We start from the raw sequence: 26,426 nt of genomic DNA, 5'->3' as shown, positions 1-26,426 counted from the left end.
TGTCATTTGCCAAGTGAGTTAAAGGCTTTTTCTAAATGAAGGGCCTATCCTAAGAATCAGGTTGTAAGTCAGGAACTCCTTATCCCAAACCTGTACTTTTCTATGGAAAAGTGAAAAGATGCTAAAATGTACTTAAGTAAGCTCTCATCTTTAGGGGAAATACATCAATAGGAGAGAAAGGTCTGTACTATTCCACATTGATGGGAACAGAATCTTAGTTTTAAAACCTTCCATAGAAAAGGATTTGATTAAATCACTTAAGTTTAATCACATGAACTAAAAAAACTGTATAAAAATAAAAATTAAAACTGGAAAAGGAGAAAAAAACTTTTGTTAAGGAAAGACTAAAACCAAATTAAAATACTAGATCAATTTCAAAAAAAATTAAAAACTGTATAAAATATTACTTACATTTCTTCAAACTGAATTTTCTTCTGCAGCTAAACGTACTCCTAGTTTAATTTTCCTTTTTATTTCTTTTGTTCTTTTCTAACTCTACTGAACATTGCAAGAAAGACTTGAACACCAAAGACAGTCAAAATAAAGTAGCTGAACAATACAGTGCCTCCTACAAACACATACACATGAACATACACATGAGCATACACATGAGCTGTCACAGCCTAAATACATAAAATCTAGTACGGTAGAGTTCCACTCAGAGGCATGCCCACCCTAGGAACAAAGGTTACAATTCCAAATCCTGGGCTTTGGAGAGTTTCTCTTCCAAGCAGCACTCCTAATTAGTGCCAAAAATATTCAAGGTTCAAATAATCAAATACATGTCACATACACACATACATATAACTAGCTAATAAACATCACCTTATAAAATCAAGTAAAAAAGAAATGTCCCTCCCCTATTGTGCTCACACCTCTCAGGCTCAGGACACTTTTGTTGATTTCTCTTTTTGACCAAAGGTGTCCATGATGTTTATTTTAACTTGGCTCATTTGGATTAAAGTGTGGCAGAGAAGGCTCTTGGGGTGAGCATGCAGCTTAAGATATTCTTCGCACTCCACTAGAAGTGCAGGTTCTTGCTCATAGAAATACTTAGACCTTCACACAGCCAGCATCTCATCTTGCAGTATGCGTGTAGACAATAACCTTCATGGCACTCCGTAAGTTCCCCTTCCACTCTGGCCCTCTGCTCCTGTTTCAGAGAAAACTGAAAGTAATGGAGATGAAACCTATCAACTGCCTCCACTCCACCAAACAGATTTATAGCCACATCAATCCTTGCAGCTCTATCCTACCTACCTCCTCTCCTTAAGTAGGTGAACCCTCTATCCACATTGGTCTAGTCCTTCAATTATACCCCTCTCTCTTGAATTTTAAATCTCTGCCTCTCTGCTGTCTCCTTCTGTTCAAGTGACAGCATGCTCAAATTTCTTCCCATCCTACAAATCAGTATGATTCTCAAAGTGTGGGCCAAGAACCCTTGTGGGAAGTCTCTAAGGCCCTTTCAGAGAGTCCACAAGGGTCTTTCCTTTACCAACTAACTACACATCTGTGCAAGGCCGGATTTTTATTTACTTCAGCCAAGACAACACACTGCAACAGACTGGATGCAGAAGCAGATACGAGAATCCAAGTGTTTTTTAGTAAGCAAGACAGTAGAGAGATCCGTAAAAATGAACAGTACCACTCTCCGCACTAAATTTTTTTGTTTTGAAAAAGTTATATTCATAAAAGGGTGATACGCTAAGAAATAATGGGCATATTGTTATCTTTAGATGAATCAATAGATAAATAATTTTTAAATTTCTGTGTTACTATGCAATATGGTAAATAATAACCCACAGAAACCAGAGTTCTTTGGGATCCTCAGTAACTTTTCAAGACTAGGAAGAGGTCCTGAGAGTGAAAGGTTTAAGAATTGCTGCTATGAATAAATTATTTTCCACCCCTCCCAGTGAGACTCATACGCCTGGGGGGCGGGGTGCCTGTCTCGGTGTGTGGGTGGGAGGCCTGGCTCCCTGGCATCAACTTGGAGAGTCCCTGGTGCAAGTGCTGGGGACCCCAGAGGCTGGAAGGCCTCGGTACGGGGTTCTCCGGAGCAGCTGTGCGGGGTCCAGCGGGTGCAAGGGGAGGAATCGCTGTGCGGCTGTGCAGGGTGCCTGCATCCGGTCTCAGTCGCCCGGACTCCGCACAAATGACTCCTCCCCCATCCAAAGCCATTGATGGAGGTTCTCTGAAATCGTTTGCCAAAACCTCAAGGTAGAATCCACGGGTCCAAGACCATTTGTATCGAGCACGCGTTTTCCTTTTCTGTAGGAACTTTTTGTTGTCGTTTTTGTAACCAGCACGACATACCATAATATTTGACCACTACAGTCAAATATTACAGTTGTCCATCCCCAGTCTGGTCTTGGCTTGCTCAGATAAAACTTTGTGTGTATTTTGTAAGGCATAGATTCAATATTGTAATGATGTCCTATGCAAAAAGAAAAACAAATTAAATTGTAAATTGTATTGTTTTAACGTGTATGCATGTTGTAGTGATGTTTACATTTTGAAATAAAATTTATGATTCATTAAAAAATTATTTCCTCAATCCTGCTACTCACTCAAGATACTGCTCTTTCTCTTTCCTTGCCTTTGCCACTAACAGGGAGTCAGCCATTCCCTGTTCCCATTTCCTCAGCTCCAGTTATCTTCTCAATCCATCAGAATCCAACTTCTGCTTCCCATCACTCCACTAAAATGATTTTCACTGAAGTAACCAGTAACTTCCTTCTGTAAGAATTTTTATCATACTCTCTTATGATTACAAAAGTAATACATGGTCACTGTAGGACATTTAGAAAATGCATGTAAGCAAAAACTAACAAAAGAACGAGCAACTAAAAAAATCACCCCTGATCAGAATAGGAAAAAGGGCACCAGGAGCTAAGAAATTCAGGAAGCCTCTAGAAGCTGGAAAAGATCAGGAAACCAAGGAAGAAGTTAAACACCAAGAAGAAGACCATATGGATAGAAAGTGACATCTGAAAGTATAACCACTGGCTTCTGATGCTAAAGTACATGTTCGCTCTTCGGTGTTCTGCTGCTGCTATATGGTCAAGAACTGTCAAGCTTTTCTACCCTGGTCAGCTACCATCTCTTCAGAGAGAGCTGAAGAATAAGAATGACTCATCTCCTGTTGCTGGTTTAAAGATGGAGGAAGGAGTTCAACAGTGAAGTAAGGCAGGCGGCCTCTAGAAGCTGAAATTGACCCTAGCTGACAGCAAGGAAACAGGACCTGAATTCAGAAAACAGCCTGAATGAGGTTAAAAGTAGACTCTTCTCTTAAAAAGAAAAATCACCCATAATACCACCGCTCAGAGATAACCACCGTTAGAAATCTGTCCCTTCCGAGTTCTCAATGCAGTGCGTTATAAAAACGGTATTAGAGAATATATCTTGTTTGGATATGTATTTTACATATTGTTTTGGAACCAGCTTTTTAGCTGACATGCTCACTGGTTACCTCCTAGGTGCTAAATCCTAAGGTTTCTATCTTTAGTCTCCTTGGCCTCCCTGCATCATTTGGCATCATCAACCATTCGGTCCTTTGGATTCTTTTCTCCTGCTTTCTGTGCAGCATTCTCTCTTGGTTCCTTTCTGATCTCTTTGTCCACTCCTCTGTTTCCACCACTCCCTCTACGTGAGCCGATTACTTCTAAAGTTTAACTATCTCCTGTATGTAGATGAACTCCAAATCTCTATTTATAACCCTTATTTTCTTCTTAGCTCCAGACTCAATTTTCCAACATCCCACTGGTCAACTCCACCTCTACATTTAACAGATTCTTCAAACCTAACATATCAAAACTAGTTTTTCCATATCCTTCTCCCAATCTGCTTCTTATTCTAGAATATCTCAGTTGATGGCTCCACTTGGCCTTAAAAAAAAAACAAAAACAAAAACAAAAACCTGAAACTCAAGGTCCACTCCATGCTTTCCTTCAATCACACTAAACAATTTGTTTTCAAATACAGTAGTAAGTAGTACCTCCTGATTGTCTCTAGAGACTCTCCCTTCCTCACTCAGGCAGCTAAGACTGCTCTCATCAGTACCTATCATCAACCATCCCCTACTCTCCAGCCCCCTCTTCCTCAAACCCAACCAGAATATGGAGTTAACTTTCTGAAATACAAACCCAGTCGTACCACTGAATCCTTCTAGGGATTCCCATGGTTTAGAGGGCCCCTTCACTGTCTGCTTTCAACGCATCTCTCTAAGCTCTTCTCTCTCAAGTCCCACACACAGGTGCATTTTGTGCTCCAGCCACACCAGGCCACTCAGAGTTCCCCAAATACCCCATGCCCTTTGATACATTTTCTGCTTATGCATGCTATTCCCCTTCTCCATCCATCCTCATCTTTAAAGACTGAACTCAAATGCCACCTCTCCTGTGAAGCCTTCCACGAAGCCTCCAAAGAGAGTTAGTTGCTCCCTCATCTCTCCTCAGAGGGCTTGGCACTTCTGTCATCACTCTTATTACACCATAGTGGAGTGGCCCACTACCCGTCTGTGGTCATGTCAAGGGTGGAGATCTTGTCTGAATCATCCTTGTATGTCTACCCTTACCTACTCTGGATGGATTGTTGGATGGATTACTAAATATATATTAAGCAAAATTTACTTTGTAGTCTTCCTACCTCGTATACTTATCCTCTGAAGAAGCTAAGCAGATACACTGCCGCCTCAACACTCACTCACATGTGATCACAGAACATCTGTGGCACAGAGAGAGCCAATCCTCTAGTAAACTAGCACAGTTAAACACACCATAAGCAACTGTAGTATAGGAATGCTTTCCCAGACTACGTGTTAAATGAGACCTTGATAAAGCCTTTTCTTCCTTTCTTTCTTTTTTCTTTTTGTTTTCCTTGGTGGGGGAGGTATTGGAAATAATTATGTTTATTTATTTAAATTTTTTTAAATGGAGGTACTGGGGATTGAACCCAGGGCCTCGTGCATGCTAAGCATGTGCTCTACCACTGAGCTATACCCTCCCCCACTCTGATAAAGCCTTTTCTGAAATTTATTTTCCATCTTGGACTTTGGAACCAGACTCTTCTATCCATGAAATACAATGGAAATTGAGTAATATAGACAGAAAAGCAGATAGTGCTATTCAATGGGAAAAACGTTGGCTTTGTTTTCGTGACCTTAAACAAATGACTGAATCTCTCTGAACCTGTTCTCTCAACTGTAAGATGAAGAAAGATCTAACTTTGTAAGATTTTTTAAAATTTAGAGACAATATTAACAAAGAATGGAGTACAGTCCTCATCAATAAGGTAATTCCTCAGTAATTTAAGAAAACTGTTCATTTTAAAATGTCTATATTGGAGAGTATTCATAATTGATCTGCTTTAATAAAGGTCATTTACTTTAGACTCCTCTATCAAAGAATAAATTCAATATGGAATTGACTCTAGGGGAAAAAAAATATGTTCAAAACCAGAATGTCGTCTTAAGACCAAGACTTGACCATCAGCTGGGCTTAATCCTTCACTAATTAATAAGTCTCATTCCTTCCACAATCACAAAAAAAAAAAACTGGTAGAATATCTGACTCTTAACCCAAGAAAATATTACCCAAGGACGAGAAAAATCCAAATGTTATTCTTGATCACTTAGGAAGGTTACACAAACCTGTGTGTTTAAAGATTGCTGCTTGCAGCTGTGCCCTGAGAAATGAGCCCCTAACCTCTGTTTTATTTCAGAATTTCTGGAATCCTCTGAAGTCTATTTCAGGTTTACTCTCAGACTAGAAAATGATACAGAGCCCATCTATGAATTTCAACTGGCTGTGTAACAGCCTTCTAAATTAGCTAATTTCTGTCACCACCCCTGGCTGTCTACGAGTAATTAAGAGGTTAACATAACAAAAGTGGAGAGTGTACACTTGTGGTGAGAACCTGTACAAAGGGTGACCTTTGAGCCTTCCACCTGTCGCTGCCCATTCTGGCCACACACCAGTTTTCTTTGTGAATCCTGAAAAAGTGCTTCGGGGCCTCAGCAAAGGTAGCCAGCTGTCCTGAAACATTAAAATTTCCCAAGAGCAAGGGGATAAGAAACTACAGTGTGAGCTGTTAAGAAATAGGAACTAATGCAAATTATGTCAGTATACAAGTTTAAAGACTCCTCAGAAACAATCCAGAAAATGGGATTTCAGAAGAGGGACTGCATTAAATTTGCCTATTCAAACTCTTCTCAGGGGGAAGGTATAGCTCAGTAGTAGAGCGTGTGTTTAGCATGCATGAGGCCCTGGGTTCAATCCTCAGTACCTCCATTAAATAAATGAATACAAACATACACACATACATACATAAAAATAACATAATTACTCCCCCTCAAAAAAACAAACTCTTCTTTTTTTTTCACAATAGCAGTAAGATTTTCACACATACACACCTCTCTTTCATAATGAACTAAAAGATGGCATTGATAAAAACAAGTTTGGGGTCAATAAGTCCATTATTAACTTTAGACAAAATTCAAGTTAAAGAACCTGCTTCTGTTTTGCCACTTCTGGATCCAAGCTCTACTATGAACATATTTGTATAATTTATGCACATAATAGTATTTAATAGCAGCAAATTCACACACCTGCTGAGTTTCCTCCATGTGAAAGGAGGAATGTAAAGGTCAACCAGATGATTTCCCCTTCAGCAGTGGAACTAAACAATGCCATTCAAATTCCAGGCTACCATTTACCAGCTATGTGACTCTTCTAGGATGTTATTTCACCTCTCTGTGCCTCAGTTTTCTCATAAAAATAGGATTGATAAAAGAACTGACCTCATGGCTTTGTTATGAAGAGCATATGAATCTATACAGAAAATACATTCAGTGAGGGACACAGAAAGCTATTGTTACTGCTATTACCATTCTATTATTTAACTTTCAAACAATTGCGGTACACTGTGAAGTAATTAGCATGTAACTTTAATTTCTATGACATGGGTGAGTGTTTACTATCAGTTCACCAAGCTCTCATCTGACAGAAGTAAAAAAGGAGTGATGTTTTTAAAAACAGCAAAAAAAAAAAAATTGCCAGTCCCAAGTCCCCAACCCAGATCACATTTATTTCTTAAAGGCTTCTGAGGAAAAATTATCCACATATGTATAGACGAAAGATGGCTGCAAATTCTTTACTGCTTCTCTTCATGGTGAGAGAGTTTCTACATCACCTCCCCTTGAATCTGGTAAAGCCCTGTGACTGCTCTGGCCAAGAGAATATAGTAGAACTTATGCCAGTTTCCTGACCCAGGCATTAACATTCTAGTAGCTTCCACTTCCGACCTCTTGATACTGTCTTTGGGAATCAATCCACTATGCTGTGAGAAGCTCAAACCACCTAGAGAGGCCGTATGTAGGCACTTCAGACAACAGCCTGAGCTCAGCTTCTAGATGACATTCAGCATTATCTGCCAGCCATCCTTGCCCATACGCCCAACAAGTGAGTGAAGCAGCCATCCTGGAAGTGCATCATCACACCCTAGCCACCCAAGCTGATGCCACATGGATCAGAGATGAACTGCCCAGCCAAGCTCTTCCTGCATTACTGATCCATGAAACTGAGACAAAATAAAATGCTTTTTTCAAGCCATTCAGTTTTGGGGTGATCTGTTACTCCACAATAGATAACCAGTACAACCTAACTATAATCATCCTTTCTCTAACATTGAATTGGATAAATGCAGTCAAAATTTAAGCTCTGCCTTAAATTATTTTCCTCTTTCTTATGGAGCACATTTGACCAGGGATAAGTGTTTTACACAAGTAAGAATTTATTCCATGTTGTACACCAGAAACTAACACAACATTGTAAATTGACTATACCTCAATAAAAAATAAAAGTGTAAACAGTTATAAAGTAAGTGACTCCTTAGCTAATGATTTGAGGGTTTTCTCCAAAACCTTTACTAGTTTAATTATTTTTTTTTAGAAAAACTCTTATCACTTTTGAAAAAATAAAGAAAGTTTCTAGAAAAAAGGGGCAGTTTCTTTATCTATGGCTTAATTTATGTGGTTTAGAAATATTTGGCTTAATTTTAAATTCTAAACTAAGTGTGAAAATGTTGTTTGAATTCAAATACCTGTATGCAGCACCTTGAATTTAAAAAAATTCCTTCCAAAAAAAAGCAATTAAGAATCTATTATATGATACAAAACGAAGGGGAAGGGTATAGCTCAGTGGAAGAGCATGTGCTTAGCATGCAGGAGGTCCTGGGTTCAATTCCCAGTGCCTCCATTAAAAAAAAAGATACAAAAGTTGTTATTACAAAAGTATTATCAGTGCTTCAGATATTGTTTAGGAGAAAACTGTTTTGAGGGCTGATGGGGGAAAGGTGGAGGACAGGGGTGGTATGAATGTGCAAGGATCCAGCTACGATGTTTGAAGAGCCAGCCAGCAGTTATCCTGCTAAAATTGGAAAGAACATGAGACTTCCTAAAGGGAACAAGGAGGAAAGAAACATGGTGGCTGTTTAGGGCAATATGTCATTAATGGATCAATCAAGGTGACAGCATCCTCTCATGACCATGAATTTATTGTAAAGAGAGAGAGAGAATATTAAAATAAAAAACAATAAAAGCCACATTCTGGTCCAGGTTGACTGGTTGAAAACAAAACCAATGAAGGGCAAACTTATGCCCTTACCCATGCTACAAAAAGTATGCATTATTGTACCATGTATTAGATTGATGCTGCAATGATGCCACATAACAAACAAACCAAAATTTCAATGGCTTCTAACATAAAAATTTCTTTTCTTCTTCACAGCTCTGAAGGTCAACTGGAGTGTTCCTGCAGCTGCAGATTGACTTCAGACTGCAGGTGGAGTCCAGGTGGGCTCCACGTGTCTTCTCATTCTGTTTGGACAAGTAACTATCGGAGATATGTTCTTCTAATGGCAAAAGTGCAAAAGAGCAAGCCAAATCATCAAGGACACTTAAAGGACATCAAGGCATCTCATTCACTAACATTCCATTGGCCAAAGCTGGTCCATGGCCAAACCAACATCAACAGGATAGAGGAGAAATGTACTCCACCTACTCTATCAGTAGTGGGAATAATGGCAGAGTCACATGGCAGAGGCACAGTTATATAATTCTCTCTCTCCCTTCCTGCCTTGACAGTGTAAGTACTTATGACTTGTTCTTAAGTCTTTTGCACAAAATCTGGTGATGATAATGGCGATAGGCATGTTGGAAAGTAAAAGCAGTAACATGAGTTATTCCAAGATAATGACAAATGATGCTCTTTATTAAGTGGGGTCCATATCAATAAAAGAAGAAGGGAATGACAAGAAAATAATTTTCAGCATAAAAAGGCCCCAAAGAGCTTGTTAGGGATTCCCCAGACTCTGCCATTGGGATTTCCTCCAGTAAACTAGGATGCACGTGAGGGCTGCTTGAGAGGCTGGGTTATTGGGGAAGTCGTGTTTTCCTTTTCTCTGCATCTCCTCTCCTCAAATGAAGACCCACCAAGGCTCAGTCTCTGATGTGCCCAACAATTTGGCATGACATCTTCGGAAGGCAGCACCAATCTTGCCTACTCTGCAAGTAATAAACACTGCACAACTCACCAAAGGCTGAAGCTAGAAATTATCTTAGGAGCACTAATCTAATACCTGCACCTGCAGATGAGAAGACAGAGGTCCAGAGAGGCAGAGTTACCCACCCAAGGGTCCACAGTGAGTTCTTGACCCCCTCGAGTTCCCAGTTCATGATGCTTTTCATGCATTTTCTTAGTCTCATCATGCCATGATACTAAGAGTACTGGAGAATAGATACTGAGCACTTAGTGACTTGGGCACTGTTCTAAGTGCTTTATGTCTGCAAATCCATCCTACAAATGAAGCCAGGAGGTACAGAAGCAATGCCCAGAGGCACACACACAGCTGGTAAGTGGTAGAGCTAGACGCTGAACCCCGGGTAGTCTGACACCAGAGCCCATGATTTCGTACCACTCTACTGCTTCTGTAGAACACTAGACGCCAGGCAGTGTTCTAGATACCAAGGATACAATGGAGAATAAGACACAGACTACCTCTTCCAAGAGTTTTCATTCTTGTGGAAAAGATGGAGCATAAATAGATAAAGAATAGATATATTTCTTCAACAGATACTTATCAAGTATTGTATTAGTTTCCAGAGCTTTCATAAGAATGGAGCACAAACTGAGTGGCTTAAAATCACAGAAGTTGACTCTCCACAGTTGTGAAGGCTAGAAGTACAGAATCAAGGTATCAGCAGGGCCTCACTCCTTCAAAGACTCTGGGTAAAATTCTTCCTTTCCTCTTACCAGTGTCTGATGGTGGCTGCAGCTGCTTCTGTTGTCACATGGCATTTTCTCCTTTTATAAGGAGATACCAGTCATATTGGATTGGGTCTCACCCTATGATCACATTTTGATCTTGATCACATTTGCAAAGATCTTGTTTCCAAATAAGGTCACATTCCCAGCTATAGAGGGTTAGGAGTTCAACATATCTTTTTGAGGGCCACAGCTCAACCCATAACAAGCGTCTACCAGGTGCCAGGCACTGTTCTAGGCACTGTGGATACTGCAGTAAATAAAAATTTTTAAATTCCCTGTCTTGTGGACCATACATTCTGGAAATAGACAAGAAGCAACAAATACAAAAAATAAATGCTATAGAAGGTTAAAAAGGAATCAGCCAGTGCAAAGCCACTGGCTGTGGCAAGAGCAGGTGTGGCTTGATCAAGGAACAACAAGGAGACCAGTTATGGGGAGTAAAGTAAGTGAGAAGGGAGTATATCAGGCGATACAGTCAAAGGTCACAGTGGGCAAGATCATGAGAGAGCCCTGTGGGCCATTTGCAAATACTTCTGCTTTCACTCTGAGAATAATGGAGACTCACATGATGTGACTTCTGTTTTATAAAAGGATTCCTCTGGCTGATGTATTGAGAAAAGGCTGCTGAGAGTAGAGCAAGGGTGGAGCAAAGACAGCAGTGCAGAGGCTACTGTGGCCATCCTCATGACAGGTGACGGTGACTCAGACCAGGGAGCTAAGAGTGGAGGAATAGCCAGATTCTGGATATACCCTGAAGGTAGATAAAGCAATTCCAGGTAGATATAAGCACTATAGGGAAAATAAAAATAGGGTAATGAAAAAGACAGGACTGAGAGGATGCTTTTTTACACTGAGTAGTTAGAGGAGGCTTCTCCAAAGAGGTCATATCAGAGCTGAGACCAAATGATGAGAAGGAAGCAGCCATGCAAAGCTCCAGGAAAAAACATCCAGCAAAGGAACAGGCCCCAAGATGAGAACGAGCTTAGAATATTAGGGGGACAAAAACTAAAGGCAAAGGAGTTGGGGGCAGTGAACAAGAGAGACAGTGCTTAAATAGGAGCTCAGAGAGGTAAGGTAGAGCCACAGTGAGGAGATGAGAATTTATTCTAATTGCAACGGGAAGCAGTAGCAGGATGTGAAGGAGGGAAATTGTGTGATCTGATTTGCTCTTTTAAAGATAATTCTTTAAATTCATAGAAGGTAGAAAAGAGGTACCAAGGGGCTACAGGGAGGAGGGAATGGGCAGTTATGTTTTAATCAGAACAGGTTTCTGTTGGGGATAATGAAAACGTTCTGGAGATGGATAGGGGTGATGGTTGCACAGCAATGTGAATGTACTTAATGCCACTGAACTGGAGACTCAAAATCAAGTAAAACAGTAAAATTTATGTTATGTGTATTTTAATACGATAGAAAATAACTTTGGTGTAATATTTTTAAAATTATTCTACACCTGAAACTAACACAACATTGAAAATCAGCTATACTTCAAAAAAAAAAAAAGAAAGAAAGTTTAAAAAAATCATTCTGAGCGCCAAATAGAACACGAACTGTTAGGGAGAAGAAAGAAAACAGGCGGACAGGTAGAAACCAGTCCCGTTGCTGAATCCTACGCATTTACGGTCTCTTCCCTCTCTCTCTTTCCTCCCTCTTCATTACAATACGCAGATATAATTTGACAAAGACCTTTTTGCCTACCCACATCCAGATGTTCCAATGGAAATTTTAAGATGTCGACACGCCAAAGTCTCAATAAGTTAGGAAGTAGTTGCCTCACTTCTGCCTACAGCTGATCGACATGAAACAGTTTTGAATTCCTAAGACTCCAGAGAGAGAAAGTCCACAGCTGCCTGAGGAATCCACTCCAGAGTCTACCAGCCTTTGCTGTGAGGAAACATGTTCAGTGTATCTTAACTAAATCCCTGTGATTACACTTTAAGACCGTGTCCTCTTATTCTCGTCTCCCTGAGCTGAGAGACAGCTGGTTTCCATCCTTTGCGAAATAAAGCTCTCTATGCTTACAGATTTCTGTTAATTCCTCGTCTTCAGGCTAAACAGTCTCAATTAATTTAAGCTTTCCTTTTATAAAACCTCTCTCAAAATGTTCCACCTTCACATTTAAATTGTTCATAACTGGATACGGTCCTCTCTGAAGCATAGGAAGAATAAAAATATGTAAGATTGGGGTAAAGGAAACATAATTATAAAGAATTATGGAGAGCCAGCACAAATGTCAAATTTTCAGTTTCATCAGCATCATTAACAGTTATTTTTTGAAGCTATCACCTTTTAAGTTAACTAATAAATACACGGTTGTTATGAATTTCAGATGATCCTAGATAATTGCACTACACAATTCACCAAATACTGTTTATCTTCCGGAACCAACAAAATATAGAGAAAACAGAGCAAATGGTAAATGCCACCAACTTCACCCATCTAACAATGGTTAAATATTCCATTTCAGTGGCGAATGAAGAAACACTCACCTATATAACAATGCTCAAATTACAAAGAGCAATGGCAATTAGCCCTGAGTTGCTAAACTCGAGCAGATTCATATGACAGAGAATGTGTAATGTCACACCAACAAGTCTTTGTAAGGTGCACAATTACAATAGTATTGAAATTTGGATCTGTTATTGCTAGCTTATTTTTTAAAATCCCCAGGCTCCATATAATTGATTTTCTAAACTTTTTACAGTGTTTCTCTAACATTCTTTTCTACACTAGACCGTGTGTATATGTTAAAGGAGCAGCAGTTCTCAAACTTTTTGGTTTCAAGACCCCCGAAGTTCATAAAAATTACTGAGAACTCTCAAGATGTTTTGGTTATATGGATTATATCTATTGATACTTACCTTAGAAATGAAAACTGAGAACTTTTAAATTATTTACCAATTCATTTAAAAATATCAATAGACCCATTACATGTTAATATACAAATAACATTTTGTGAAGTAGCTATACTTGCAAAACAAAAATAGTGAGACAACTGGCATTGTTTCAGATTTTTGCATGTCTCTTTAATATCTGATTTCATAGGAGAAAACTGTTTCATATATTTGCTTCTGTATTCAGTCTGTTGAGATATCAAGCATCATACAGCCTCTAGAAACCTCCACTCTATACTCAAGATAAAACAAAAATTAAAAAAAATAGTTCCTTAATATTACTGTGAAAATAGTTTTTATCTTGTATATCCCCTCAAGAGGTCTTGTGAACCCCTTGGGTCCCTGGACCACACTTTAAGAATCACGGTTAGTAGAGGTTGAAATTATTCTGAGGAAACCGAAATTAGTAAGGTCAACACCTAAAGATTCTGTATCAGGGAGAGCAAAGAGAAAGTAAACTATATCTCTTAGTGAAATATCCTGCACTTTAATCCATGCTAATCATATCAAATCCAGAAGCAATAAAGCTTAAATAAGACAGCCCCTGATCACCAAGTGTTACTAGCATTATCTTCATTTCCTTATTTCATCTTGACAGTTAGCTTCCACTGGATTAAAGAGAAACCGTCCTGTCTCTGAGGGTGTACAACTTGGCTCCCAGACTTCCTTCAGCCTACTGTATTCTTATTGTTTTTCTCCCCATCCTTGTTTCTAGAAGCCCAAACACAAATGGGCTACAAGGCATCAGGGCAAGGAAGGCTCCATTTGAGATACACCATTTAAGCAGATCTTATTCAGCCCCAGGGAAATTTACATAACTTGATCTTTTCTGGACCTGAAACCAAAATCCTGCCTTCTCAGAGAAGGCTACAAATGTTACTCAAAGTATCTATCTCATAATATAGAACAAAGCATGCCACTCTCCTGTAACCCTAAGATACTATTTATTTTGAGACTCAATGTTGAGTAGGTAGTTAGTTGAGTATTTGTTAGAGAAAATGGGAAAATTTATGTGAGCAAGATTATTTTACCCTTTTCTCTTTTATCCGTTCACATTGATCTATTACGAGAAATGTGTGTGTTGGAGGTAAGCAGTATATTAATTTATTGAAAGAAAAGAAAAAATGTCATTAATCCCACTTCTACTCATAAAAACGGTAGTTATTTGGCTCTTGGGAAATATTTATCCTTTTCTGACTATATACCCAAGAAATGTCAAACAAAAATAGCTTAATTGGCCCAATCCAGGGACTAAATCTCTGTGAACAAAGCCCTATTCTTGTTGGGGATGGCAGAACAATTCCTACAAAATTAAATCGGAATATATGCTTATATTTGTATCTTTCACCCTTTGTAACTGGAAGGAGAAAACTGGTTAGTTCTGTCTTATACTGGAACATGTATTATAACCAAACATGGTTTATAAATACAAAAGCAACAAATGTCTTTATTTTTTTTTAAATAAAAAGAGCCCTAGGGCTTCGCCCTTGGATAAGATATCACTAAGGACATTTTTTTTTAATTCAGTGAAATACTCAAATAGCAAGTGTCAGGATATTGTATATCCACCCAGTTGGTAAAATAAGTCAGTTAATTTGGCAGGTGAGTATTAAGTAATCATGCTGTCAGAATCAGGTGAGTATCAAAGGGAGAAAGACAAAGACTGAACAAAGGAGGAAAAATAAAATAAGTAGCAGATTATCAAATAAGTAAATAAAAATGAGAACTTCTCAATGCTCTTTTGTATTCCTCATAAACCAGTTCAACCCTGCAGACCTTTTCCGTCCTGTTCGGGAGTCAGGAAAGCAAGGTGGATGTGAGGAAACTATGGCAGGACTGCTGGTGAACTGTGCTGTTGAGGGATTTTCAAAGGTTTCAGGAAAGAAAGGCCTAGTCCCTTTAAGAATTAAAACCTGGTCTCTGTCAAGCAGAGAGTTGCAGAATGGCAAAGAAGCCTGGTTCTCCATACATTAGCTTTTCTCCTAAAAGAGAGAGCTGAATTAGAAGCATAGTTGCCAGAAAAGCCCTGAATAGAGACCATTTAAGCAGATTTTATTCAGGCCCAGAGAAATTCACATAACTTGGTCTTTTCTCACTTCTTAAAACAAAAAAATGTATTTGTAAGTGTACTGAAACCACCCCCCAGCCTGGGGGGCAAGGAGGGAGCCTTATTTATCTGTGAAACTTACCAGTGCTTTGCCCAAGGCTGGGCACATGGTAGGCTCTCCATACATGTTTGTGGGATCAAAAGAAAAGATAACATAACGTCTCTTACACTCTATCCACTTTTAGTTGTTACCATTCTTTTTTGTTCCGCAAGAAATAGTGATTTCAGGCCTTTTCTGAGGCTGATGCCAAGTTTCTTTTCCTAAAAAAAAGTGGCGAGCCTGAATAGAATTATATGGTAGAACTGAAAGGGATAGTTGAGATCACTGCATGATAAACCTCTTTCTTTATAGATGAGGAAACTAAGGCCCAAAGAGGTTAATAGATTTGCCTAACATGGCCTAACTAGTTAATGGCAGAGCCAAGATCAACCCAGACTCCTAACCTTCCCATATAGCATCGAAGAGAGCTGAGATAATGAACCTGGATCCATGGATGAGCTTTAGGAAGTCCAAAACCCTGCCTAGTAGTGTATATACATAAAATTCCATGTGCATGGTATCTGTGAGGGAGAGGGTCCAAAGATGTCACTTGATTTTCAAAGAAGTATGTGGCCCTCAAAACTGTTAAGAACCCCAATCTCAAAGGGAGAGTCATTAGGGAATGATAGGGAGTCATTTAACGCCATTGCTCCCATGTTGCGAGGAGCTGAGATCGGATTTTTTTTTAATGTTTAATTTTCATTTATTTTTATTTTTTAATTTTTAAATTTTTATATAATTTTTAAAGGTTACTTTACTTTCCATTTATAGTTACTACAAAATATTATATTCCCCGTGTTGTACAGTACATCCTTCAGCCTGTCATACCCAATAACTTGTGCCTCCCACTACCCACCCCTATATTGCCCTTCTCACCCCTCCCCACTGGTAACCACCAGCCTGTTTTCTATATGAGATCAGAATTTTTTATAACAAGTTCCTCTGAGACCCTCAGCAGGCAGAAACAACAAGCTACAACCAGACTCATGAAAGCTCAGGCTCTGCAGTGTGTGAAAGGGCTAAAGTTCCTCCTTAAAGCAAAATAAGAACATTAAAAGGTAGATTAGAAAGTGGCCAGTATTATCCAGCAATCCCACCCCTGGGTATATATCTGGAAAAAACAAAAACTCTAATTCAAAAAGATATGTGCACCCCAATATTCATAGCCCTGCTATTCACAATAGCTGAGACACGGAAGCAACCCAAGTGCCCATCAACAAACGATCAGCTTAAGAAAATGTGGTATATATACAATGGAATACTACTCACCCATAAAAAGGAATGAAATACTGCCATTTGCAACAAGATGGATGGACCTAGAGAATATTAGTGAAGTAAGTCAGTCAGAGAAAGATAAATACTATATGATATCACTTATATGTGAAATCTAAAAAAATAATAAAATGAATCTATATACAAAACACAGACTCACAGACTTAGAAAACTAACAACCCCACACTCATGGTCACTCTCCTTGTCTTCTGAGATGGCCCACACTCTGTCTGTGGAGTGTGTATCTCCGTGAATAAATCTATCTTCATTCTACTTTGGCTTGCTCTTGAATTCTTTCCTGCATGAAGCAAAGGACCCTCACTTTGCAAGGCACATCCCAGGGACGTGGAACACAACTATCCTCTCACACTCCATTTTCCTGCAACAGTTTAACAAGCAAAAATCAACTGATGCAATACGTCACTTTAAACAGAACAAAAGACAAAAACCACATGGTCATCTCAGCTGACACAGAAAAAGCACTTGACAAAATCCAACACTCTTTCATAATTTAAAAAAAAAAAGCTTAACAAACTAGGAATAGAAGGGAACTTCTTCAAGCTGATAAAGGCTACATATGAAAACCCCAGAATTAACATCATACCTACTGGTAAAAGTCTGAAAGCTTTCCCTCTGACATCAAGAACAAAACAAGGGTACCCACTTTCGCTACTTCTATTCAACATTGCAGTGGAGGTTCTAATGAGGGCAATTAGGAATGGGAGTGGGGAGGGAGAAATAATAGGACAAAAGGTATCCATATTGGGAAGAAGAAGCAAAATTATCTCTATGTTTGATATGTCTGAGGAATCATCTACATGGTGATGGGGTGGGTACAGGCACAAATGGAAGAAGACTGACCATGAGCTAAGAGTTATTGAAGTTAGCTGATGGATACATTTTTTTCCTCTAGTTTTACATGTGTTTAAAATTTTGTATAATTTTTTTTAATCTTAAAAAAAAACTTACGGTTACAAAAGGGGAGAGGGAGGGACAAATTAGGAATATGAGATTAACAGATACAAATCACTATACATAAAATAGATAAGCATCAAGGATTTTTTTGTATAGCACATGGAATTATATTTAATACCTTATAATAACTTAGAATATAATCAGAAAAAAATAACTGACTCACTGTACTGTACACCTGAAACTAACACAGTATTGTAAATCAACTATACTTCAATTAAAAAAATAAAAATAAAAAAAATTTTTAAGTAGCTGGTAACAGTTGGTACTCAATGTGACAACCGCACCACATTTGGATATTTGGTATTTGGATTCCTTTAAACTTTACTAAAAATTATTTGACCTTGTGTACACATTTATTAATTAGAGACTATTTACCCAGGTATTGATGCAGCTAACATACGGTAAGAGAGGATAATGGATGGGCCTCTTCAAGGAGGGATTCTCAAAGAAAGGAGCTTGCCCAATACAAAACAAATATATGGTAAGGTGCTTAAAAAAATAAATAAGGTAAAGCTGGGAGGTATAAAAATGATACAATCATATACTAACTATTGGATTTAAGTTAAAACACAAACGTACATTTATTTGCTAATATTCTGATGAAACGTCAAAGCCTTTGAGGACAGGCCTGCTAACTGCATAAACCACATCCATAATGGACCATCAATGATTCCAAGTACTGTTTCTTCAGAGTGGATTGAGAACTCAAAGATACTTATGAGGCAATCTTAGTGAAGAATCTCTGAAAAATTTAATATTCCCGTCTTTTACAGTTGCCTCCCCATACTTAATGTGTTAATAACTGTTTTAGCAACTCCTATTTATTGAGTCTTATAAACATATTCAACCTAATTTTCATAGAAACATTATACTCATAGTTCACCCATTCAGTTAACATTTAATTAAATAATTATATCATTTACAATAAATTATATCATTTACACAACTAACTACAACTGGCATAAACAGGCTGGGGAACAAACACAACTGTCTCTGTTAAGCATAGAGTTCATTCAGTAGGACCAGAAGTGAAGAGCAGCATACAAACTGCAAGTGTAATATTCAGCATGCTGTGGGCATCAGTAACTATGGTTTATAGATGAAATGGAGAACAGCAGTTCCTCCAGCAACATAATTAAGTCCAGATCAATTAAGAAAGCTTCTATTGTTCATTGTCAGTCACAGGGTCTTGGCCTCAGTTTTGGTATTTCAAAATAAGGGCTATTACCAATTGAGAGATGGATTCACACTCATCAAAAATAAAGCAACTGAGCTATAAACCATAATGCAAATGTGTTCTCTTATGCTGTGTTGAATCCTGATGTCTAAGGCTGCAGTGTCTATCCCATGGCTTCCTTTCCCCCTACCCTACTCCCACCCTTGACATTAACCTGATGTTCTAAAACCTACAGCATACAGAATTGGTGGGGACAAACATTGAGTATCTCAAAAAGTCTTTCTATACAGGGATGAAGGGTAGGCATCGTGATTAAGAGCACAGGTTTTGCAGTTAGACCTAAGTCCCATCCCAGATCCGAAACTTACCAGCTTAAGCAAGTCACTAAAATTCTCTAAGCCTAGGTTTTTCCATCCTTGAAACACAAGTTACAATACCAACATTTACTTTGTAGCATTATTATGAAGGTTGAATAAGACAAAGAACTAAAGCACCTAGCATAGTCCCTGGCACGTATTAAGTACTCACTTTATGGTAGTTATTTTTACTACTACTAAGAATGCAGGCTGAATCTGAGAAGAAAAGTTAATGTGACAACACCTTGTCTGTCACCCAAAGCAATAGTCCCCAGTTTGATTTCACTGATTTTCAAGGATAATGACTAACACATAATATTTAACCCTTAGGCTCTGAGAATGTGGCACAAATACATACAAAATGATGCAACCATGATGGACAGCAATCTGGCAGAATTGAATCAAAGTACTCATGTACCCTAAGATCCAGCAATCCTAATCCTGGGCATATGTCCCAGAGAAATTCACATACAGCCCAAAAAGGGACATTCATGATGAGTGTTATTTGTGGTAAAGGAAGTTGGAGCAACCTAAGTGTCCATCACTGGGGTATAATGGATAAACAGAATGTGAAGGGTGCACACTGTAGTGTATCACGTGGCTTTTAGAAACAACAACGTTGATGGACACAACAACATGGATAGATACTGAGGACATGGTCCTCAATGAAAAAAAAATTAAGAAACATAGTAAGTTTTTGGGCAAACTAATAACATAAATTTTAAAACATACCCACACTACTGTATAGCACAGGGAACTATATTCAATTTCTTGTAATGAGCTCTAATGAACATCTGAAAAAAAAATGTATACACATGTATAACTGAATTGCTTTGCTGTACACCTGAAACTAACATTGTACATCTACTACACTTGAATAAAAAAATTTTAATTGAAAAACACGTACCTACAATATAACTTTACATAGTCTATAAGGTTATTCTTATATAACCTACATAATTCTGATACATGCAAATTTGAATATACACATTAGATACACTGGAATCATTGCCAGTGGGGGCGGGGAGAGGAGGAAAGAGAGTGAGGAGCGGAGGTAAAATGGAAGGAAGGAATGAAGCATCAAGGAAGGGAAGGAGGGATAGAAGGAGGAAGGGGAGTCTTGTGTGTTTCAACGATAATAGTGTGTTCTATACAGGGGACTATAACTCAACCCTTCAATGTAATAAATAAACAAACAGTACCACCAGATGGTTGTCAGTAATGCTTGGTTGGTACAATAAACTTGGGAGCATTTCAAAACCAAATGTTTGGAAACTAAAGGAGTATGTTCTGTTTTCAAATAACTGAACTACTCTGCTCTTCACACTGCTCATTTGGCCAAATGCCCTTTCCTCTTCCGTTGTAAACATCCCAACTTGGAGAAATGAAAAGGGAGTTTAGAAAGTGAGGCAGAATGAAGAAAATTATTAATTTTAATATTAACCTTTTAACTGTCACTGAACTAAAGTCAAAGAGCAAGAAAGAGAAGATATACTGTGATGCATACTTTAATACAAAACAGTCCAATTACCAATATTTGAATGCTTGCACCATTATTTATTCATCATGGACAAACAAAAAAAATTTAGTAAAATACTCCAAGAGCACGTGTCAAGGTATTATATATCCACCAGTTGGTAAAATAAGTCAGTTAATTTGGCAGGTAAGGATTAAGTAATCACGCTGTCAAACTCGGGTGAGTATCTAAAGGAGAAAAGACAAAGACTGAACAAAGCAGGGGGGGGGAAATTATAGAAAAGAAATAAGAAGAGGGCCAAAAATAGGCATAAGAAGAAAATAAATACAGGTGACAGGTTCAACAGTGGGATGGATGTCTCCATTCCATCACATAGAGACACTTCAAAGTGACACCAATGGAGCTGAGGGGTTTTATCTACCAGAGAGAGGCTGTTAACAAAGGTGAATTATGGATTTAAGTGGTATTTTGATGTCAGCTTTCTCCATGTATCTTAATGCATTAATTGCCCTACAATATGCTGGGCAGCAGACATAACACTCACAGAGACACTAACCAGGGTTCTTCTCTCCTCACTGCTTGGACCAGGGGTTGGCGAACTTTTTCTGAAAAGGACCAGATAGTAAACATCAGGGCTTTGCAGGCCAACGATGAGGGCATGGTTCATCAGACATTCCCTCTCTGTTTGACCAGCTATTGTTTTCTCAACTCATATTTTCCTCTTATGTCTGTGTTGTGTCCTTTGTCTTTTATAAGAGGGAGGTGATCAATGTCAGAGATGAAAAACAGACGTAGATGATAGCAAGTACTCCCTCTTCTGGCATCTCCTTTCCACCAACGTCAGTTCTCTCTTTGTCCTCAGTCTGCTGGTTCTTCATTTTCCAGACCTTTACTCCAATCACTTGGCTTGCAGGTGCCCTGTTCCTAGAGTTGGTCTCTGACTTTTTTAAGAGGACAAGTCCTCTAGGAAACAGGGGTAAGGAAGTACCTACTAAGAGGTCTCAATATGGCCCCAACTCCCCTCTTTCTCTTCCCCTTACGACCAATCCATCAGCAAATTCTGTTGGTGACACATTCCAAATATATCCAGAATCACCATCTCATCCCCCTGTTGTAATAACCCTATTGCAAATTACCATCATTCCTTGCCTGAACAATGTGTAATAAACTCCCATTGGGTCCCTGCTTCAGCCCTTGCTCCACTCTACCTATACACACAGTTTATGCTTCATATATACCTCACCTTTTAATGTTTTATTTTTTAATAGTTATAGACTTACAGTCATGTTGCAAAGAGTACAGAGAGTCACCCTAAACTCTTCACCCAAATTCTCTTACTGTTAATACTTTGCATTACCATAATTCAGTTATCAAAACTAAGAAACGTACACTGATATATTACTATTAACTAATCTACAGATTTTCTTTGGATTTGACTAGTTTGTCCACTAACGTCCTTTTTCTGATCCAGGATCTAATCCAGGAAACCATGTAGCACTTAGTCATCATGTCTCCTTAGTCTCTGCCACTCTGTGACAGTTCCTGTCTTCCCTTGCCTTCCATGTCCTTGACATTTTTGCAATGTATGGGTCAACTATTTTGTAATGTCCCTCAAATTGTGTTTGCCTGATGTTTTTTTCACGATCAGATTGAGGTTAGGCATTTTTGGCAAGAATACCACAAAAGTGATGTGTTCTTCTCTACACATCATATCAGGTGTGAATGATGTCAAATGTGTCTTTTTGGCAATGTAAGTTTCAACCACTTGGTTACTTTCTCCACTCTAAAGATACCATTTTTTTTTAATAATTAATAAATATCTTATGAGGAGACACTTTGAGACCATGCAAATATCCTGCTTCTCATCATGCTCTGTCCACTGACTTAAATAAGCATCCACTGATGATCCCTGCCCATAAGGATTCTTATAGGTGATGTTTGCCTAATGATGACTGTTTACCTCCTTCATTCCTTCTACATTTATCAACTGGAATTTCACCGCAAGGAAGAGCCATCTCTTCTCATTTGTCCATGAAACAACTAAGTCCAGTCTCCAGCCAAACCTCCAGCTGAATGCAGCCTTATGAGTCAACGCTGGAAAGCCAGCAGAAGAACCACCCAACTGAGCCCAGCCCAGATTGCAAAATCCTGAGCAAAAAAAAAAAAAAATCACATGGCTGTTGCTTGAAAGCACTATGGTTTGGGGCTGTTGTTATGTAGCAATAACTAACCAGTATAGTGTCTTCAGTCAGATCCTCTCATACTCTGACACCCTGAAAAACACTTGCTATGTTAGTGAATCTGTGGCCACCCTGGAACAGGGAGGAAGAGCAGAGCTTCAAGTTAAAAAAAAATTACAGTAATGTAGACAGTACCATATTTGGTATATTCAGGTATCATAATAGAGTAGTGTTCGATTGCCACAGACAGAAAATCTGGGGGAAAACAGTGAACTTTCAAGGGTACCAAGAAACCTCCTTCACCTCCCCAAAATAAATTTTCCCACCCACTAACAACTAACATTCCACCCGCTTGAATTCCTTTGCTTTGTTCATTTGATATTTATTGAGGCTTTGCCAGGTTCTAGGCATATAAAGACAGGATCCTGGACTTTGATTCCAACTTTACAAGCACGGTGAGTGCTCACACTTCATCTGCTGTTAGTCATTTGCACCTTCAGGGAGATCAGGACCCGAGGACAAGTGTGGCCATCGAGAACAGGAGAGAGACCTTGAGCACACAGATTTCTTGGCTGGGAGAATCTAGAGCCAAGTGACCCGGAAATGGAGGGCTGATACATTTCCTTGTTCTGCTAAGGGCTATTCCAGAAAGCCTTGTAAGCCAATTTAGTCATTTGTCCCAGAGGGGCTTTTGAGCCTGTGAATCCAGCCTATCTTGAGTGACATGAATAGAAGAAAAAGAAATAAATTTTCATAGAATATTGAGAAAAGAAAAGAGGTAAAAAGTTACTTTTTGTTCCCCTTATTACAATGACTTTGAGATAGTTTCCCCTCCTTGAAAAAATCATCTTGAGACCGTCTTTCCCTTAAAACTAAGGTTCCACTGAAGAACAACTTATGAAGCATCAACAATAAAAATAACAACATCAGCAATATGACTAATGATAATTACAATGATGAATTTTTATTGAGCATCTACAATCGTGCATTTGGTTCTAAATGCTTGACTAGCCCAGTGTTTGGAGATAGACGCCATGGAGGAGGACACCAAGAGCTATGCGTAAATGGAAGTGCGCTAGATACCTCAAGAGAGGGCAGCAACCTTAAAAGTGTCATTTGATTCACACTTCCGTTGCAGGATGTTTGGACATGCCTTCCATTTGTTGGATGCATAATGTAAAAATAATGTTAACACAGCAGTAACAAGAGTAACTGTTGCCTTTTCTTAAACACCCACTTACTCAAAAGCCAAAGAAACGGCTTCATTTTACTCTCACAGCAACCTCTTTTCCACAACAACCTTTAGAGGGTGCTACAATGCTCCTCATTTTACAAATGAAGACGCTCAGCAGAGTCCTGGGGCTAGTAAATAATGGTGTCAGTGTTGGAGCCCAACTGTCTACATCTTGTCCCTTCTCTGACCTGTGTCTTTCTATACATCAAATGGCCTAAAATCAGTGCTATTAAATAGAACAATCTAAAATAGGGATCTTTTTTTTTTAATGGAGGTACTGGGGATTGAACCCAGGACTTCAAGCATGCTAAGCACATGCTCTACCACTGAGCTATATTCACCCCACTAAAGTAGAAATTTTTAATCTGAGGACATAATTTCAAGGGGTATATGAACCCCTGAAATTAAATGTCTGAAATACACATACATACACATACACATAGACACACACACCTTTGGGGGCTATCTATTGCTTTTAGTCTTAAAGGAGTTGTTGAGTCCAAATAAGACTAAAACCCTAATTAAAAAGAAGTCCACACTAAAAGATAAAATACCCTACTTCAAACTAGCTATGAACAGATCAAGGCAGGAAAGGCCCCAATATGTATGGTGATGGCTGTTTCCCTGCACCTGGCTCTCAAACTCATTGCACCCAGAAAGAGCCCATTTCTTTATCTACATTATATCCTCACACAAAGCCCAGCTGGGTTTTCTGAGAATGGAGTTAAACCAGCTTTGCAGCAGTTACAGGGCACCCCATGCAGTGCCTTGTCCAGCAGAACATCCAGGTGACCCCAGCATCTCAGTGAGCAGCTGCCTGGAGTCCACCCTGTTTAGGAATAGAAGTACAAAGGGATGGCTGCTGTAGGTCTCTTGCCGGCTTATTTTTCTACAGACATGGACTGGATTCTGATTCTGGTCCAAATAGAAATTAGGTCGGTTATTCCGTTTCTGAAAACCTGGCAGGAATACCTTTCTTTAAACACACTCATTAGGCAAACTGAGTATTTTCCAAATAGGAATTAGAGAGAGATTTCCAACTCTCATGCGAGCCCATGGCTTGAATCTTGCTTTTCAATCTTGTTGCAGAATGGTCCGCTGGTCACCCACAGTCACTGCTCTCTCCATTCCATACTCCCTAGAAGATGTTTGCTCACAATTTTGGAAGAACTCAAGTTCTTGTTGGAAAATTCTTCATCTCAGTGGAAAAGAGAAATGCTAGACCTTTAATGGCAAGGAAAAAAAAAGGAAGGGGCTTGTGTCTTTATTTAGGCAAAGCAAGGAAGAGAGAGCCTGATCTCATGATACCAGCTCAGCTCCTCTCTTGCTTGGCCAAGTGGCAGTGTGAGCAGTGAGATACAGATAGGCTTGTGTATTGCCCATGGAAGGATGACTTAGCCAGCCCTGCTCAGACTCATCATTATGTCATCCTCTTAAATGGTAGATGCACCTCCTCCAAATGCAGGCTTGTGATGACAGTGCATGGGTAGCATGGAGAGATGGGCATTCATGTTCCTCCTGAGAACTGAAATTCCAAATTTCAGATAAGAGGGCACAGAGGAAACCACTATGCTCGCCTTCTGCATTTTTTTCCACTTGCCTGGCTGTTTACTATCTTTACACAGACCTAGCATGGCAGTGAGCGGTAGTAAGGGGCTTGCTAAATCCATGATGCTTGAGTAACTTATAGTCTACTACGTAAATTACTTCAAGCTATTCATCTTTGTGTTCAAGCTATTCTAAATCTTAGTGGTCTTAAATATACTTTTAAAATTAAAACTCGTATTGAGTCCTTTACTTCACCTCAGATTAGCCAAACTGTGGGGGAAAGGTACTAATCGCATTCCACTAACCTTGAGGCCTTTCTCTAACGAAAGCCTTCTATGGTAATTTGAATTGAATTATTGTTCCTAACTTTTTTTTTAATTGACGTTAGTTGATTTACAATGTTAGTTTCAGGTGTATAGCAAAGCAATTCAGTTTTATACATACATACATATCTATTTTTTCTTTTCAGATTTTTTTCCAGTATGTATCTTCATTCCCATCCTGTAATAGCATTATAAATCCATATCCTTTGCCATTTGGCTTTGCAATAGAGTTTGCAAAGTAAACATCTTCACCCAATTGGCTTTAGGCGTAGCCTTGTAATCTGCTTTCACCAATAGAATATGGGTAGAAGTGACAGTGTGTCTGTTATAAGCAGAAGTTTTAATAGGTATGGCAAGCTTTCATCAGCAATTTTTGTGCTTCTGTCATTTACCACAGCAAAAGCATGTCTCAGACAACTATTGTTCCTCAGCCTGGGTCCCATGGACATGGAGCAGACCTGATTTAGGCCCAAAACATGGACGCAAACCCAGCTGAGCCTAGCACGAAGCCAAGCCAA

The sequence above is a fragment of the Vicugna pacos genome, chromosome X (genome assembly GCF_048564905.1).
Source record: "Vicugna pacos chromosome X, VicPac4, whole genome shotgun sequence".
NCBI lineage: Eukaryota > Metazoa > Chordata > Mammalia > Artiodactyla > Camelidae > Vicugna > Vicugna pacos.
Note: the sequence above shows the minus strand (reverse complement) of the source record.